The sequence below is a fragment of the Pipistrellus hanaki genome (assembly GCF_964339955.1).
Source record: "Pipistrellus hanaki genome assembly, chromosome: 1".
Classification (NCBI taxonomy): Eukaryota; Metazoa; Chordata; class Mammalia; order Chiroptera; family Vespertilionidae; genus Pipistrellus; species Pipistrellus hanaki.
The window spans coordinates 89,609,065-89,628,348 of record NC_140503.1 but is presented as its reverse complement, the minus strand read 5'-3'; positions in this window follow the sequence as shown (position 1 = coordinate 89,628,348).

The window sequence follows — 19,284 nt, the reverse complement described above, 5'->3', positions numbered from 1 at the left end:
AAACTAGACCGTCAACTTATACCATATACAAAATAAACTCAAAATGGATAAAGGACTTAAATATAAGACAGGAAACCATAAAAAGATTAGAGAAATCCACAGGTATCAAAATCTCAGACATGTGCTGAAGCAATATCATCACCTATACCTCTCCTAGGACAATGGAAACTAAAGAGAAAATAAACAAATGGGACTACATCAAAATAAAAAAGCTTTTGCACAGCAAAAGAAACCATCAAAAAAACAAGAAAGCCCACTGCATGTGTGAACATATTCACCAATAAGGGTTTAATTTCCAACATTGACAGGGAACTCATACAGCTTAACAAAGGGAAGATAAATAATCCAATCAAAAAATGGGCAACAGATCTAAATAGAGACTTTTTTAAAGAAGACATATGAAGGCCCAGAGACATGAAAACATGCTCATAGTCACTAATCATCCAAGAGATGCAAACCAAAATGACAATGTGGTACTATCTCACACCTATCAGAGTGGCTATCATCAACAAATCAACAAATGACAGTGCTGGAGAGGATGCAGAGAAAAAGGAACCCTCATGCACTGCTGGTGGGAATGTAGACTGGTGCAACCACTGTGGAGAACAGTATGGAGTTTCCTCAAAAAACTAAAAATGGAGCTCCCATTTGACCCAGTGATCCCACTTCTAGGAATATATCCCAAGAAACTAGAAACGCCAATCAGAAAGGATATATGCACTCCTGTATTCATAGCAGCACAATTTAAAATAGCTAAGATTTGGAAACAGCCTAAGTGCCCATCAGCTGAAGAGTGGATTAGAAGATTGTGGTACATCTACTCAATAGAATAATATACTGCTGTAAAAAAAGAAGGAATCCTTCCATTTGCAACAGCATGGATGGAACTGGAGAGCATTATGCTAAGAGACATAAGCCAGTCTGGAAAGGATAAATATCACATAATCTCACTCATTTGTAGAATATAATGAACAACATAAACTGATGAACAAAAACAGATCCAGAGACAGAGAAGCACCAATCAGACCATCAAACCTCAGAGGGAAGGTAGGGGAAGGTGGAAGTAACAGGGAGAGATCAACCAAAAAATTTGTATGCATGCATATAAACCTAACCAATGGACACAGACACAAAGGGGGGGTAAGGGCATGAGAGGGGGGTTGGAAGGAATGGGAGAATAAGGACACATATGTAATACTTTAAGAACAGGAAAAAAAATAACTTTTATATTCTTCTTAATTTTAGTACTAGACTCAATGAAAGTCAGGAACACTGCAAGAAACTCAAATATCATGCCACACTTCATTAAAAAGGATAGATTATAAACAAATTTACTTTTTGTTAATTGAGAGATAATTAACATATAGTATGTTAGTTTCAACTTGCAACATAATGATTTAATATAGACATTGCAAAATAATCACCACAATAAGTCTAGTTAACATCTATCTCCATATATAGTTTTTTAAAAATTCTTGTGATGAGAACTAACTTTTAAGAACTACTAATAGCCTGTTACAGGAAGATTCCTGCAATAGGGCTTCCTGCTATGGTCTCCCCTGCCCCACCTGCTTCCCTTCCTTCTCCCCACTCTCCCTGCTTCCCTTCCTTCTCCCCTGCCTGGCTTGCTTGCTTCTCCGCAGCTTCGCTCCCTTCTGCAGTGTTTGGCTTCTTTCTATGCTGTCTTGATATGCAAATTAACTGTAATCTTGGTTGGGTTAATTTGCATACTTGCCCTGATTGGCTGGTGGACGTGGGTTGGGCATAGAGAAGTTGTGGTCAATTTGCATATTACTCTTTTGTTAGGTAGGATAATCACACTATTCTAAGTCAGGCTAGTAGTTCAATATTCCTGCTTCTTTATTATTATTATTATTATTGTTATTATTATGCTACCCAAACAATACCAACACTCAAGACTCGATGCTCCCTGTGAATCTCCAGTACTAGAAAAAAAATTTCAAGCTCTGATGGATCCATCTTAGCATAAGAGTTCACCATCACTACGCAACCAGGCTTCTGGAAACTGAAATACCAGCTACTTTCACTACTGAGCTTGGAGCTTCTAATATAATATTAATTAAAGCTCAATCAGTAATTCCAATCATCAGGATGAACCCTTTGGTTAAACAATTGATTTATTCCAGGGCCTATACCTGAACTTCTAGGTTTCATTCAATATCATCTTTATATTATTTTTGTGTTGATCCATAAGTGATGTGCTTTCCTTCTACCAAATTCCTATCATGGTCCACTTGATTGACTTGGGTTTTCCAACCCAGCACTCAACATTCATATGTAGTTTAGAAGATATGTAGGTTTTTGTAAATGTATTTTAGATATAAGTGTTCTATCTTTCCCACTAGATGGTAAACAACTTAAAGGGGGTGGGAGGCGTGAGTCTTTATTTATTTTGTATCTCCTCATAACATCCAACTCAGAACGCTGGGTAGAAAAAGTATTTGAGAAAGGCTATTTAACTAGGTTATTTTATAGAATGTGGTAGAATCCAAAGGAGGTAAGAATGTGCCTTACATATGGCTTAGCATAGAACAAAGATGTTCTCTCTTTACAGATTGAACATCCATCCAAAAGCTAATGTTGTTTTAAGTTTTTTTTGCTTGTCTGTTTTTGTTTTGCTTTTTTGATATTTTTGAGAGCAAAAATATACAGATGTTTATTTATTATGGAGTCATATCCTGATAAATCCATTGTAAGTTGAAAATACCGTAAGTCAAAAATGCATTTAATACATCTAACTTACCAAACATCATAGCTTATCCTAATCTACCTTAAACATGCTCAGAACATTTATATTTGCCTACAGTAGTGCAAAATCATCTAACACAAAGACTATCTATACTAATAAAAGGTAATATGCTAATTACAGCAGGTTGACTGGACATCTTTTGGACATCTGACTTCCTTCCAGATAAAACCACAGTGGCAGAGTCCAAGGCAGAGGCAGTTTGGGGAGATTAGATTGGCAGGGGAGCAAGCAGTTAGGGGCAAGATCAGGCAGACAGGGGATGGCAGTGGAGATGCAATCAGGCAGGTAGGGGAGGGTAGTTTGGGGCAATCAGGCCAGCAGGGGAGAGCAGTTGGGGGTGACCAGGCCAGCAGGCAGGTGAGCAGCTAGGAGCCAGCGGTCCCAGATTGTGGGAGGGATGTCCAACTGTCAGTTTAGGTCCAATCCTTCAGGGTCCCAGACTGGAGAGGGTGCAGGTCCCACTGAGGGACACCCTCCCCATGCATAAATTTCATTCACTGGGCCTCTAATTTTATAATAAAGTGCTGAATATCTCATGTACTTTATTATACATATTGCTTTCTCATTGTTGTAAAGTTCAAAAATTGTAAGTCAAACCTTTTTAAGTCAGGGACCGTACACAGAATCAGTCTCTTGTAAATGGCCACCAGTGAAGGTTACCCAGAACATCAATAAAAAACTAAGATTTTAACCATTATGTTCTGAGTAGCTCCAGAATACACGACTAGCAGGTAAAAAAAAGTGTCATTGGATGATACAACCAGTTTTTTGTTTGTTTTCTTTAATATATTTTATTGATTTTGTACAGAGAGGAAGGGAGAGAGATAGAGAGCCAGAAACATCAATGAGAGAGAGTCATCGACCAGCTGCCTCCTGCACACCCCCCACCGGGGATATGCCTGCAACCAAGGTACATGCTCTTGACCGGAATCGAACCTGGGACCTTTCAGTCCCCAAGCCGACACTCTATCCATTGAGCCAAACCAGTTTCGGCTCCAGTTCTTATTTCTAAACACTAATCCCAGCATGAGAACTAAACCAAGAACCATCGAAATTTAAGTTCTCATTTCCATAGTGCAACCCTTACAAGCTACATTTTCTCCTAAATAGGACTGAGGCTTGAGGCTGGATGGGTCCAGTGTCATATACCCAAATTTCCCTACCCACCCCCATGAATTTCATAACAGCAAGAGAGAAATGAAAACAGAAGTCTGTATTTTAAACATTATTACAAATCTGAGCTTAAAATTATGTATTATACTTTGTTCCACCAATTCTGTTTCCACACTGAGATGTCTTGTGCTCTTTTCCAAGATGAATATTATTATTCTACCATGACACATCTCAAATTTAGAAATATCAGAAGCTCATCACTTAAGTTTTTAACTTAACTATCTACCATTTATTCAGTTTTCTGTGTGGGATACAGACAGCATACGTGGCCATGAAGGATTAGTTACTTCATGTAGTAAATAAACACTCAATACTTTTAGTAATAGGAATAAGAAATTCATTTTAATCTCATTTTAGCCAGGAGCTGCTTCCTAATTGTCCTCTATTTTTTTTCCCAAGTGGTTAACTAGGATAAGTTTTTTTGTTTTTTGTTTTTATTGATGTTAGAGAGGAAAAGAAAGAGAAACATCGAAGTGAGAGACATTGATCTATTGCCTCCAGCACACACCCTGACCAGGGATGGAACCCATAACCTAGGTATGTGCCCTGACAAGGATTCAAACCCACCATCTTTCAGTGCATGGGGAAATTCTCTAACCACTTAGCAACACTGACCCCGGCAAAGATCAGTTTTGAATAATCAACAACAAATCAATGGCAATCTAGAACCTGAACTTGGATTATTCTAAATATCCCTCTACCACTACGCCACAAGAGGACAATAAATCATGCAAACAGCAGACACCTTGATGATCTCTTAGTCCTGTCCCTAAGACAGCAAAGGTTGAGTGTTTATTCTTATTCCCCAGCCAATTTTTTTTGTAATTTTATTCCAGCCTATCTGTTAATAATCAACTGATTTTACAACATTGCATGATCTTGGTGTGAACACTGTGGAGTGTTAAAGAATTGCTTATGGTTTGATAATTGTTTTTACGGTGTGTTTGGGTATACCACATAGTTTACTTCATAAACATCCCAATGTGAACTTAATTAGGTTCTGGTGAGAAGTAGCAACACTCAAGAAATAGATTATGAAGGAAACTGCAACCAACTTGGTTCTTAGCTCCTGCAATTTAGATTTAAATTACTAGAAATACACTCAGTTGCACATACTGTCAAATACTGTATTTCAGTGTTTGTTCATAAAATGTAATTTGAAATGCATGTAGGATGATACAGCCTTTTTGTAAAAGGAAGTTATTATCTGTGATAAAAGCAGTTGTTGACATTAGAAATGCAGATGCAATGATCCAGAAGGGAAATTTAATAAAAAGAAAACAAATGTAGCAGGAAAATGGGGGTTAACAATATGGGAAAGTGAAGCCAGATGTGGCTACAAATTTCTGCCTACAGGCAAAACCTGGATTTCTGGTTTTCAGATGGGCCATCCATGGCTACTGGTACAAAATATGGTTTTCAATTTAGAAGACAAAAATGGGTCATTCCATTCATGGGGTTGCTATGCAGGACCCCTGTATGAATGTGCGTTTGTTCATTCCTAAGAGCTGTTCCTTTGGTTTCTAAGATGTATTTATTGCCTGTTGGTTTGCACATTGCCAGACTTTTTACCCAGAACTTCCTCATCAGCTGTCCTCCAGCAGGCTCCAGAGTAGTCTAATGAACTGCCTTTAATTATATCCCCAGTAGAGTTGCAAAGATAAGAGACCACACTGCAGGAACTACACTTCATGTTTTACTAGGCTCAGACAATCTGTTAAATGTGTGATTCTTTAAACGAAATCCACTGAAAAGGTCTCTTCTCTCCACATCCGTGCAGTTTTCATCCTGGAAATTATTATCATGGATCACCACCAGTATCCTCTGAGACTCATCATATATCTTCCTGATGCTCACCAAAGCAAGTTACTATGGGGCACTCAGCTGCTGGTCTTGGTGCTGTTTGGGGCTAATGTTTTTAGTATTTCCTGTTAAGACAAATGTGTTTTTCAGCTTGTGTTTTACACTAGGCTCTCAATGGAAGTTATATTTTCTTAATATCCAAAATAATTCCAAGCCTAAGCAAATAACAGAAAAATTCATATATCTTCCCAAAGGTGGTTGTTAGGCACAAATTTAAATGTATAACTGAACTCTAAGAGTTTACTTGAGTTCAGCTTTTGGGTTAGGGATTCATTCTAAAACCCAGGGAGGATATATTAGAAGCATCAAAGGAAAGTCAAGTTTTCTGAGATGTTTTTAGTACAAGTACAACCCTTTCAAGATGGAAACTTTTGATAGTTTTCCAACCTTCAGCATAATTTAGCAAACCATGCAACAATAATGTCCATTCAGGTTTGTGAATTCCTATCACTCAAGACAACCCGTAATCTTGAGTATCACAGAGTCCTGTCTTTTCCTTCTTCTCTTCCTAAGTAAATTGCTGGGAGACTCAAATTATAATGGAACTAATGAGCATGAAACCCATGGATGGTGTGGAAATACTTGGTCCTGCCTCAAACCCACAAAAATTCCAGAAGAAAGGCAGCACCCAAGGGTGTGCACAGGATGTTATAGAAGACAGACTGACCATGAGATCCAGAATGACTTGCTAAGTTTCCTAGATATGTGTGTCCAATAGCACAGGAATGTTTCTATTAACATGTTTCTCACAACAGTCGAACATTTCTTCAACTTCTACCATGAATATATTTGAGAACAATAGTCACATTAATAGAAATGGCACATGGAAAGATCAACCTAGGTTGTTTTTTAAAAATATCCAGGTTAGGCAGTTTAAGAAAGGTTAGACCCTTAAACAAAGTTTTCTAATCATAATAAAACAATACCCAATTATTAATTGAGACCCATGCCCTGAGGGGGCCTATGTGGAAACTCTCAGTCCTAGGAGAATCCAGAGCGAGATGTTTGGGCCTGTTATTACCTCCCAGCCCTCCCTCTGCTGATGAGGTTGGCAGCCCCACAAGAGCAAGCATGCATGGGGCCAGCTGGTAAAATTTGGGCCAAATCGTAACCTTATAGTAGGAACTTTCAGAATCTGAGTATGAACATGTAGCCATTTATTTTAAAGGGTTTCAGACCTGCAGGATATTAAGTAAATGAGTATTTAAGAAGATTTAGAAGAAGCAGATCTTAATATCAATTTCAAAGATGTTCAATTCAATAAATTTTTATGTGATGATGTACCAGTTGTGATAAAAAAAAGATAATTGAATAGATAGATGAGATAGATAGATGATAGATAGATAGATAGATAGATAATAGATAGTAGATACAGATTTTCTTACTACAACAGGAATACATGAATATAATATAAAATTTTAGAAAAAAACATATACAAAAAGGGAAAAAATTTGTTGTCATCCTTAATCTTAATACACAGAGGTAACCAATGTTAGAATTTTTGGTGTATTTTGTTTATTCCTTTATTTTTATTACTAGAGGCCCAGTGCACAAAATTCGTGCACAGGGTGGAGGTTGTCCCTCAGCCCAGCCTGCACCCTCTCCAATCTGAGACACCTTGAGGGATGTTAAACTGCCCATTTAGACCCAATCCCATGATGGGCAGTCGGACATCCCTCTCACAATCCAGAACTGCTGGCTCCCAACTGCTCACCTGCCTGCCTTCCTGATTGCCCCTAACCACTTCTGCTGCCAGCCTGATCACCCCCTAACCACTCCCATGCCAGCCTGATGGTTGTATAACTGCTCCCCTGCCAGCCTGTTTGCCACCAACTTCCCTCCTCTGCCGGTCTGGTCACCCATAACTGCCCTCCCCTGCAGGGTTGATAGCCTCCAAGTGCCTTCCCTTGCAGGCCTGGTGCCTCCCAACTGCCCTCCCCTGCTGGCCATCTTGTGGTGGCCATCTTGTGTCCACATGGTGCAGCCATCTTGTGTGTTGAAGTGATGGTCAATCTGTATATTACTCTTTTATTAGATAGGATAAAGGCCTGGTGCATGGGTGGGGGCCTGCTGGTTTGCCCTGAAGGGTATTCCAGATCAGGATGGGGGATCCCTTGGGGTGTGGGGCGGCCTGGGTGAGGGGCCTGTGGTGGTTTGCAGGCCGGCACACCCTCCTGGTGACCCAAGCATAGGCCCTGGTATCTGGAACTTATTTACCTTCTACAATTGAAACTTTGTAGCCTGGAGTGGAGCCAAGCCCCCTGCTCATTCCATGGCTGCCACTTTTTCTGTTTGGTTTTATGTATCTTCTATAATTGAAACTTTGTAGCCTAGAGTGGACAACTAGGCCAGCCAGGGCAGGTGAAAAGCTTTCCTTCCTCCATTGCCGGGGGCAACCCTAGCCCGCTCTCTCCAGCTCCTTGACTGCTGCCATTTTTCTTGGGATTTATCTTCTATAATTGAACTTTGTAGCCTTGAGTGGAGGCCCATGGGCCCAGGTGTGTGGAAAGCTTGGCTTCTTCTATTCCTGGGAAACCCAAGCCTCCCTCAACTGCTCTCTGTGACCACAGCCATCTTGGCTGGGGTTAATTTACATGCTTGCTCTGATTGGCTGGTGGGCTTGGCTTGAGCAGAGTGATGGTTAATTTGCATATTACTCTTTTATAAGGTAGGATTCCTTTATTTATTTAGTATCTTTTATGGGCCAAAGACTGTGAATGTTCTTTCTGTCCTTTTTTTGTCTGTACATAAATATGCATATTTTTTAAATATTAAATTATTTTACACATTGGATTTTAGTCTGCGTTTTACTAGTAAGAATGTTTTCATCATCTATTTTATACCAGTTTAATAGTTATATACTACTAGAGGTCCAGTGCACGAAATTCGTGTATGGGTGTGGTCCCTAGGCCTGGCAAGCAATCAAAGTGAGAGCATCTGGCATGGAAGGGCAGGTCCCAGCTGAGCTCTGGGCCCTGGGCAGCACCTGGGTCCCAGGACCCCTGTGCGCTCCCCTGTGCCTGAGTCACAATGCCAAAGTTCCCACATAGAGATGCCGTGAGCATGGCTGGATGCCGTGGGCCAGGGAACAGTGTGGGCCTCTGGGCCACCAAGCAGTGCCACACAGAAGCCAGGCAAGCAGCGCACTCTTTCCCTGCTGGCCTCGCAGGCTGCCTCCTGTGCAAACCCACAGGGAGTCCGGCCAGCCCCTGCGGTCCAGGCGGCTGTGGCCTGGCTCACCCAAAAGAGGCTACAGAGATGCGGGGTGGGCTCCTCACGGGCAGCGCCAGGCACCTGAGAGTGGGGGCTTCCCCGGGGCAAGATCCCTGGTGTCCCAGGGGCAGGGTAGCAGGAGGATGAGAGCAAGCTCTGTGGACACCCCACATTCTCACCCCACCTCCATCTGGTCACACACACACTCTCCAGGTAGCTGGTGAGAGGTAACAGCATGTCACTGACCCCCACTATGTTCTGCACTGCTCCCTGGTGGTCAGTGCATGTCATAGCAAGCATCGAACTCCCAGTAGAACTTCCGGCGGAGGGGACAATTTGCATATTAGGCTTTTATTATATAGGATTCCATTATGTACGGATGTAGCAAAGCATGATTTAAAAAAAAAAAAATCATTATGCCTTTCATGTAATTATATAAAGTACTGTGTTGCATGGAAATTTTTACACACATTTATGATGTTTTTTATAATTATACTTTCTTATATATAAACCTATTACATCTAAGAACAAATTTGTTTCAGAACTTTTCAAACATTGCCAAATTAGCCACCACTTATATTTTACACTAGAGGTCCAGTGCACAAAATTCATGCAGGAGGGTTGTGCTCTCAGCCCAGCCAGCACCATCTCCAATCTGGGACCCCTCAAGGGATGTCCGACTGCTCTTTAGGCCTGATCCTGGAAATATAGAGCCTAAATAGGCAGTTGGGCATCCCTCTCACAATCCAGGACTGCTGGCTCCCAACTGCTCACCTGCATGCCTTCCTGATTGCCTCTACCTGCTTCTGCCTCCCAACCTGATCACCCCCTAACCACTGCCCTGCCAACCTGATTGCCCATAACTGCCCTCCCCTGAAGGCCTCATCACCCCTAACTGCCTTCCCCAGCAGGCCTGGTCCTGCTAACTGCTCTCCCCTACAGGCCTGCCCTCCCCCCAATTGCCCTTCTCTGCAGGCCCAGTCGCCCCCAACCTTCATCCTCTGCCGGCCTGGTCACCCCTAACTACCCTCCCCTGCAGGCTTCATTGCCCTCAACTCTCCTCTCTTGTAGGCCTGGTCCCTCCCAACTTCCCTCCCCTGTTGGCCATCTTGTGGTGACCATCTTGTGTCCACACGGGGCAGCCATCTTTGACCACATAGGGGCAGCAATCTTGTGTGTTGGAGTGATGGTCAATTTGCATATTACTTTTTTATTGGATAGGATTCCCACCAACAATTTGTGATTTCTCATACTCTTTCAAGATTTATACTTTTTAAAATTTTGTTAGTTTCTAGGTACACATGGCACATTATTTTAAGTCACAGTGTTGTTGTTTTTTAAACATGTTTTTTTTAATCCTCACCTGAGGATATTTGTTTTTATTAATTTTAGAGAAACAAGAAGGAAGAGAGAGAAAGATTTATGTCAGAAACATCAATCGGTTGCCTCCCATATACACTCTGGCCTGGGATTAAACCCACAACCTAGGTATGTATCCTGACCAGGAATCAAATCCACAACCTTTTGGTGTACAGATGACACTCCAATTGGCTGAGCCACCGGATGGGGCTCATAGTGTTTTAATTATTATGAAAACTGAACTTTTTCTCATTTGGACAGTATGTGCTTCAATCAACAGTAAAAGATACTTATTGAGAGCATACTATGTTACAAACCAGTTTTAGGCACTGTGAAATAAGTGATTTGCAGATGGTGCAAAGAATAATAAAATACCAGGGAATATAACATGAAGAAAACAAGGCTTATAAGGGATAAGCATTTCAAAAGTTTTGATATAAAAAAGAAGTGAGACTGGATTCATTTTTTCTTCATTTTTTTAACTTTTTGTTCTGTGTATATAGTATATGTCAAAAATACATATAGCATACATGTGCTTTTTTAAAGACTTATAATATTAAAATGAATTAAACAAATGCCCATGTATTCATTATCCAGCTTAAGAAACAAATGTGGCTATCACCCTGAAGCCCTATGAATGCCTCAACCCAGACACATTCCCCATCTTCCATCTAAAAGGTAACTGCTGAGTTTTATGTAAATCACTCAATTTTCTTTATAAATTTTACCAGATAATATAGATATTCCTAAAGAACATATTGTTGAGTTTTGCCTGTTTTGAATCACATATAACTTCTTCCACAATTTAGTTTTTTGTTTGTTTTGTTCTATTTTGGTTTTGCATACACTGTATTTTACTTGATCTATGTTGATTATAGGTTCTTTATTTCTGCTGATATAAAGTCTTCCATTACTTACTATTCTCCAATTTACTTACCCATCATGCTGTCAGTGGACTTTTAAATTTAAGTTGTTTTCTTTTTGGAGTTATCACAATGTTGCTATGATTGGAGTTATCACAATGTTGCTATGAATAATTCTATGCATGTCTCCCAATCAAAAAGTGCAAAAGTTTCTTTAGGATATATATTAATATGAAATTGTTCTTTTTGTTAAGTCAAAAGTAGTTGAATTACTGGTTTGTAGGATATGTGTGTGTGTAGTCTAATGCCTAATAAAAAGTTTTCTAAAATGGTTTCACCAACTTATATACTAGTACTGTGGTCAGCAAACTGTGGCTCGCAAGCCACATGTGGCTCTTTGGCCCCTTGAGTGTGGCTCTTCCACAAAATACCATGGCCTGGGCAAGTCTATTTTGAAGAAGTGGTGTTAGAAGAAGTTTAAGTTTGAAAAATTCAATCGTTGTAGTGTTGATATTTGGCTCTGTTGACTAATGAGTTTACCTACCACTGTATTAGTAGATACAACAGTATTTGAATGTTCCTTTTGTTCCACACTCATGCCAATACTTAGCATTGGAACAATTTAATTTTGGCCAATCTTGAAAGTATATGATGATACCCTATTTCCCCAAAAATAAGTCAGTGTCTTATATTAATTTTTTCTCCCATAGTTGCGCTAGGTCTTATTTTCAGGGGATGTCTTATCTTTCCATGAGCTAAGTCTTATTTTCGGAGGATGTCTTATTTTTGGGGAAACACGGTACCTCATTATGGCTTGTCCTGAGGAGTAATGAGATTGAGCATTTTTCATGTGTTTATTAGTCTTTTATGGCCTCTTCTATATCTTGCCTGTTCATATTTTTTGCTCTTTTTTTAATTGGGGTATTTACCATTTCTTTATTCTAAATAATAAAGAGATAATATGGAAATTGACCATCACACCTTTGCACAAGATGGTCACCCCCATGTGGTCACAAGATGGCTGCCACAAGAAGGTCAGCAGGGGAGGGTAGCTGTGGGTGACCAGGCCTGCAGGGGAGGGCAGTTGGGGGAGACCAGGCCTGCAGAGGAGGGCAGTTGGGGGCGACTGGGCTGGCAGGGGAGCAGTTAGGCATCAATCAGGCTGGCAGGGGAGTGGTTAGGGGGTGATCAGGCTGGCAGGTAGAAGTAGTTAGGGACAATCAGGCAGGCAGGTAGGGAAGCCAGCAGTCCCAGATTGTGAGAGGGATGTCCGAGGGGTCCCAGATTGGAGAGGATGCAGGCTGTGCTGAGGGATAACACACCCCACCCCCCATAGTGCACGAATTTCATGCACTGGGCCTCTAGTTAATTTAAAAATGTTTGTAAGGATCTTCAAAATACTAATCCTTTGTCAGTTACATGTTGAAATATTCCAGATGGTGACTTGCTTTTTCACTCCCTCATTGGTGTCTATTAAAGGACAGAGGTCTTCATTTTATTGTGATTGCATTTATCAATCTTTTCCTCTATAGTCTGTACCCTTTGTGCTTGTTAAAGAAATCCTGCTCTATCACCAGAATCCTAAAGATATTCTCCCTTATTTTCTTCTACTAGTACATGTTTAAAATTTTGCCTTTCACATTTTGGATTTTAAGCTACCTAGACCTCTGGATTCAGTATTGTCATTTGAATATGAACTCTAAAAAAACTCTGATTTTTCCATATGCATAACCAATCCAAATACCACTGGTTGAGTAATTGCAGGTCAGTCATCTATTGGATTTCTGTGTTTGATGGGCCTTTCTGGGCTCTCTATTCTACTCCTTTGGTTACATTGAACTAATAGACATTAACTAATTGATAAAACTTTATAAGGCTTGACATCTTGTAGATCTGTATATCCTGTCTTGGTTATTCATATCAATTTACTCTTTTGTTTAAATTTTAAATTCTTTAGAAAATTCCCATTGAAATTTTTATTAAAATTGTATTAAATCTATAATTACTTGGGGGAGAATTGACTTATTTTTTTAATCCTCAACTAGAATATGTTTTTTTCATTGATGAGAGAGAGAGGAGAAAGAGGAGGGAGAGAGAGGGGAGGGGAAGAGAGAGAGAGAGAGAGATCGGCTGCCTCCTATGCATGCCCTGGGAATTGAAGCTGCAACCTGGGTATGTATCCTGGCTGGGAATCAAGCCTACAATTTTTGGGTGCACAGGACGATGCTACCATTAAGCAAAACTGGCCAGAGGAAGAATTGATATTTTTATGGTAAATCTTTCCACCATGAATATGGTTATCTCTCCTTTCATTTAGTTTCCTTTATTATAATTGGGTACAATTGTATGTTTCCACATAGAGGCCCAGCACAGCTTTTGTTAGATGTGTGCTGGTAATTTCCCTTGTCCTCAAATGCACCCTCAGCATTCCCATTATGCCCAGTGCTCAGACCATACATTTCACTTTAAAATACTATCTTAGGTATACCTTCCAAGCTTTAATATATAGTGTACCTGTGTGTGTTATCATTCAGCTTTTAGCTATTTTTAATTTATATAATGTTGTGTGTTTTTTCTTTGAGCCATGGGTCCTTTTCTTTCCATTTACAACTATATAAGGTTTGCTTTAAGTTTTTATTTTTGCTATGAATTTGTTTGTATTGTGGGCAGAGACTTTAAAATTTCTAAGCTGGTTTTATGACCTTCTTAAGTAATCAAATTTTTAATTAGCCTATGTGTGTGCTTAAAAAGAATGTGGCCCTAGCCAGTTTTGTTTAGTGGAGAGAGCGTCGGCCTGCGAACTGAAATGTCCCAGGTTCAATTTCAGGCAAGGGCACATGCCCAGGTTGCAGACTCCATCCCCAGTGGGGAACATGCAAGAGGCAGCCAATCAATGATTCTTTCTCATCATTGATGTTTCTATCTCTCTTCCTCTCCCTTCCTCTCTGAAATCAATAAAAAACAAATTAGAAAAGAATGTATATGTTCCAGTACTGAGGTTAGATATTTTATTAGTCCTTTTTCTTGTTTTTTTAGATAGGCCAGTAGTGCAAGGTCCTTTGGTTGATTATCTCCCACCCATCCACCGTCCGCCACCTTCCCTCCAAGATTCCACATTTTGTTCCATGCTTCCATGTCTCTGGATCTACTCCATTCATCAGTTTATTTTGTTAATTAGATTCCACATAAGAGTGAGATCCTGTGATACTTGTCTTTCTCTGACTGGCTTATTTCACTTAGAATAATGATCTCCAGGTCCCTCCATGCTATCTCAAAGGGTAAGAGATTCTTCTTTTTTACTGTTGCATAGTATTCTGTGGTATAAATGGACCACAGCTTTTTTATCCACTCACCTACTGATGGACATTAGGGCTGTTTCAAAATCTTACCTATTGTAAATTGTGCTGCTATGAACATAGGGATGCATATATTCTCTCTGATTGGTGTTTCAGGGTTCTTAGGATATATTCCTAGAAGTGGGATGACTGAATCAAATGGCAGTTCCATATTTAATTTTTTTAAGAACTCCATACTTTTTTCTATAATGGATTCACCAGTCTGTCTTCCCACCAGCAGAGTACTAGGGTTCCTTTTTCTCCACATCCTCACCAGCATTTGTCATTTGTTGAATTATTGATGGTAGCCATTCTGACAGGTGTGAGGAGATACCTCATTGTTGTTTTAATTTGCATATCTCTGAGGATCAGTGACTGGGCACTTTTTCATGTCTCTTGGCCTTTTGTATGTCCACTTTGGAGAAGAGTCTTTTTAGGTCCTTTGTTCATTTTTAAATTGGATTGTTCGTCTTCCTTTTGTTAAGTTGTATGAGTTCCTTATATATTTTGAATATTAACCCTTTATCAGATGTATCATTGCCAAATATGTTCTCCCATACATTAGGCTCCCTTTTTGTTTTATTGATGGTTTCTTTTGTTGTGCAGAAGCTTTTTATTTTCATGTAGCCCCATTTATTTATTTTCTCCTTAGTTTCCTTTGCCCTAGGAGATGTATTGGTAAATATGTGCTACAAGAAATGTCTGAGAGTTTTCTTTTTTTGTAGTGTCTTTATCTGGTTTTAGAATTAGGATAATGATGGCTTAATCAAAAGAGCTTGGAAGTGTTCCTTCCTCTTGGGTTTGTTTTTTTTTTTTTAAATAGTTTGAGGAGTATAGGTATTAGTTTTTCTTAGAGTGTTTGGTAAAATTCTCGTGTAAATTTATCCGGTCAAGGACTTTTGTCAGCTGGAAGTTTTTAAATTACTTCTTCAATTTCATCAGATGTTATTGGCCTACTGAGGTTTTCTTATTCTTCCTAGTAGCGTTTTGGAAGATTGTACTTTTCTAGGAATATGTCCATTTTGTCCAGGTTGTCCAGCTTGTGGGCATATAGCTGTTCATAGTATTTGCTTACAATCCTTTTTATTTCTGTGGTGTCCGTTGTTATATTGCCTCTTTTGTCTCTGATTTTATTTATATGGGTCCTCTCTCTTTGTTTCTTGAAGAGTCTGGTGAGGGGTTCATCAATCTTATTTATCTTTTCAAAGAACCAGCTCTTGAATTTATTGATCTTTTTTTAATGTTTTTTTTTTTTTATTCTCTATGTCATTTATTTTTACTCTGATCTTTATTATTGCTTTCCTTCTACTTCTTCCAGGTTTTCTTGCTGTTCTCTTTCAAATACATTTAATTGTAAGGTTAGATATTTTATTAGTTCTTTTTCTTGTTTTTTGAGATAGGGCGTTAGTTCTATGAACTTTCCTCTCAGCATTGCATTTGCTGTATCCCATAGATTTTGAGTGGCTGTATGTTCATTTTCATTCGTTTCCAGGAAGTTTTGATCTCATTGGTAACCCATTCATTGTTTAATAATATGCTAGGTAGCTCCCATGTATTTGACTGATTTTGAGTGTTTTATTATAGTTGATTTCTAGTTTCATGACATTGTGACCCGAGATGCTTGGTATTATGTCAATCTTCTTGAATTTGTACCAACTTATTTTATGCCCTACCATGTGGTCTATCTTGGAGAATTTTCCTTGTGTGCTTTAGAAGAATGTATAATCTGTTGTTTTGAGGTGAAATGTCCTGTAAATATCAATTAGATCCATCTGATCTAGTGTGTCATTTAAGGCCTCTGTTTCTCTGTTAATTTTTGGAAGATCTATCCATTGATGTCAGAGGGCTGTTAAAGTCCACTACTATGAGTGCATTGCTGTCAATCTCTCCTTTAAAGTCCATCAAGAATTTTTTTTATGTACATGATGCCTCTATCTTGGATGCATATATTTTTACAAGGGTTATATTTTCTTTAATATTATGAAGTGGCCTTCTTTGTCTCTTCTTATGGCCTTCATTTTGAAGTCTCTTTTGCCTTCTATGAGTATTGTTACCCCAGCTTTGTTTCCCTTTCCATTTGTGTGAAATATATTTTTCCATTTCTTCACTCTCAGTATGTGTGTATCTTTTGTTCTGAGGTGGTCTCTTGTAGACAGCATATATATGGGTCATGTTTTCTTACCCATTCAGTCATTCTATGTCTTTTGACTGGAGCATTTAATCCATTTACACTTAAGGTTATTATTGATATGTATTTATTTATTGCCACTAGATGCCCAGTGCATGAAATTTGTGCACAGGGTGTGTGTGTGGGGGGGGGGGGTGGAGGGGGGGGAGTCCCTCAGCCCAGCCTGCACCCTCTCCAATCTGAGACCTCTAAAGGGATGACCCCTAGAAGGACCCCACCAGGATCAGGCCTAAAAGGGCAGTCAGACATCCCTCCACAATCCAGAACTGCTGGCTCCCAACTGCTTGCCTGCCTGCCTTCCCGATTGCCCCAAACTATTTCTGCCCGCTAGCCTTATCACTTCCTAACCACTCCGCTGCCAGCCTGATTGATGCCTAACTGCTCCCTTGCCAGCCTGTTTGCCACCAACTTCCCTCCTCTGTTGGCCTGGTCACTCCTAACTGCCCTCCCTTGCAGAGTTGGTCACCTCCAATTGCTCTCCCTTGCAGGCCTTGCTCCTCTCAACTTCCCTCCCTTGCAGGCCGGGTGCCTCCCAACTGCCCTCCCTTGCTGGCCATCTTGTGGTGGCCATCTTGTGTCTACATGGGGGCAGGATCTTTGACCACATGGGGGCAGCCATATTGTATGTTGGAATGATGGTCAATCTGCATATTACCCTTTTATTAAATAAGATAGAGGCCTGGTGCATGGGTAGGGGCCAGCTGGTTTGCCCTGAAGGGTATCCTGGATCAGGGTAGGGGTTCCCTTGGGGTATGGGGTGGCCTGAGTGAGGGGCCTGTGGTGGTTTGCAGACCAGCCACGCCCCCTGGCAGCCCAAGTGGAGGCCCTGGTATCTGAAATTTATTTACCTTCTATAATTGAAACTTTTTAGCCTGGAGTGGAGGCCTGGGCCAGCCAGGGTGTGTAGAAAGCTTTGCTTCTTCCATTGCCAGGGGCAACCATAGCCTCCCACTCTTTCCAGATCTGTGGCTGCTGCCATTTCTGTTTGGATTTGTTTACCTTCTGTAATTGAAACTTTGTAGTCTTGAGTGGAGGCTTAGGCTGGCAAAGGCAGGTGGAAAGCTTGGCTCTCTCTATTGCCTGGGAAACCCAAGCCTCCCTCCTGTTCTCTATGGCTGTAGCCATCTTGGTTGGGTTTATTTGCATACTAGCTCTAATTGGCTAGTAGGCATGGGTGGTGGGTGTAACTGGTGGGTATAGCAGAGTGGTGGTTAATTTGCATATTACTCTTTTATTAGGTAGGATTTTTATTTTCTTTGTGCCTATGATCCTCTTTTCTCCTTTTCTTCTCCTGAAAGCAATCTCTTTAACATTTCTTACATTGCTGGTTTGATGATAATTTACTTTTTTTTAAATATATTTTATTAATTTTTTACAGAGAGGAAGGGAGAGAGATAGAGAGCTAGAAACGTTGATGAGAGAGAAACATCAACCAGCTGCCTCTTGCACACCCCCTACCAGGGATGTGCCCGCAACCAACGTACATGCCCCTGACCGGAATCGAACCTGGGACCCTTCAGTCCGCAGACCAATGCTCTACCACTGAGCCAAACCAATTTCGGCTGTAATTTACTTCTTTATCCTATTTTTGCCTGGGAAGCTTTTTATGTCACCTTCAATTTTAAATGATAGCCTCACTGGATACAGTAGTCTTGAATTTAGGCCCTTGCTTTTCATTATTTCGAGTACTTCATGCCACTCCCTTCTGGCTTGAAGTGTTTCTATTGAGAAGTCTGTTGGCATTTTAATGGGAACTCCTTTGCAGATAATTTTCTGTTTTTTTTTCTTGCTGCCTTTAAGGTCTTTCTTTAACATTTGTCATTTTAATTATGATCTGTCTCTATGTGAGTCTATTTGGGTTCCTCTTGATTGGAACTCTCTGTGCCTCCTGAAGTTTTGTGACATTTTCCTTCACCTGGTTGGAGAATTTTTTGTCATTATTTCTTTAAATGGGTTCTCTGTTCCTTGTTCTTCCTATACCTTCCAGTATTCCTATGATGCAGATATTGTCGTCCTAAGAGTTCCCTGAATTTTTCCATTTGCTGCTCTAAATGGGTATTTATATCTATCTTGTCTTCCAAATGGATGATTTGATCCTCTACTTCATCCAATCTATTTTTAATACCTTCCAGTGTATTCTTAATGCCAAATATATCATTTTTCATTTCTTTTTGATTCTTATTCATGACCTTTATTTCCCTTTTCATGCTCTTCTAATTTTCTCTAAGAGCCTTTAGCATCTTTATAACCATTGCTCTGAATTCTATGTCTGATAAGTTGCTTGCCTCCATTTCATTTATTTCTTTTTCTTGAGATTCCTCCTTTTCTCTTATTTGGGGTTGCTTCTTTGTCTCTCCATTTTAGCTATTTATTGTATTTGCTTCTATATATTAGATAGAACTGTTGTGTTTCCCAGTCTTTGTGGGCTGGCCTCTTATAGAAAGTGCCTTGAGGGGTCCAGTAGTGCAGTTTCTGTTCAACTGAGCTGGATTCTCTAGGAGTGTCTGTTGTATGAATTAT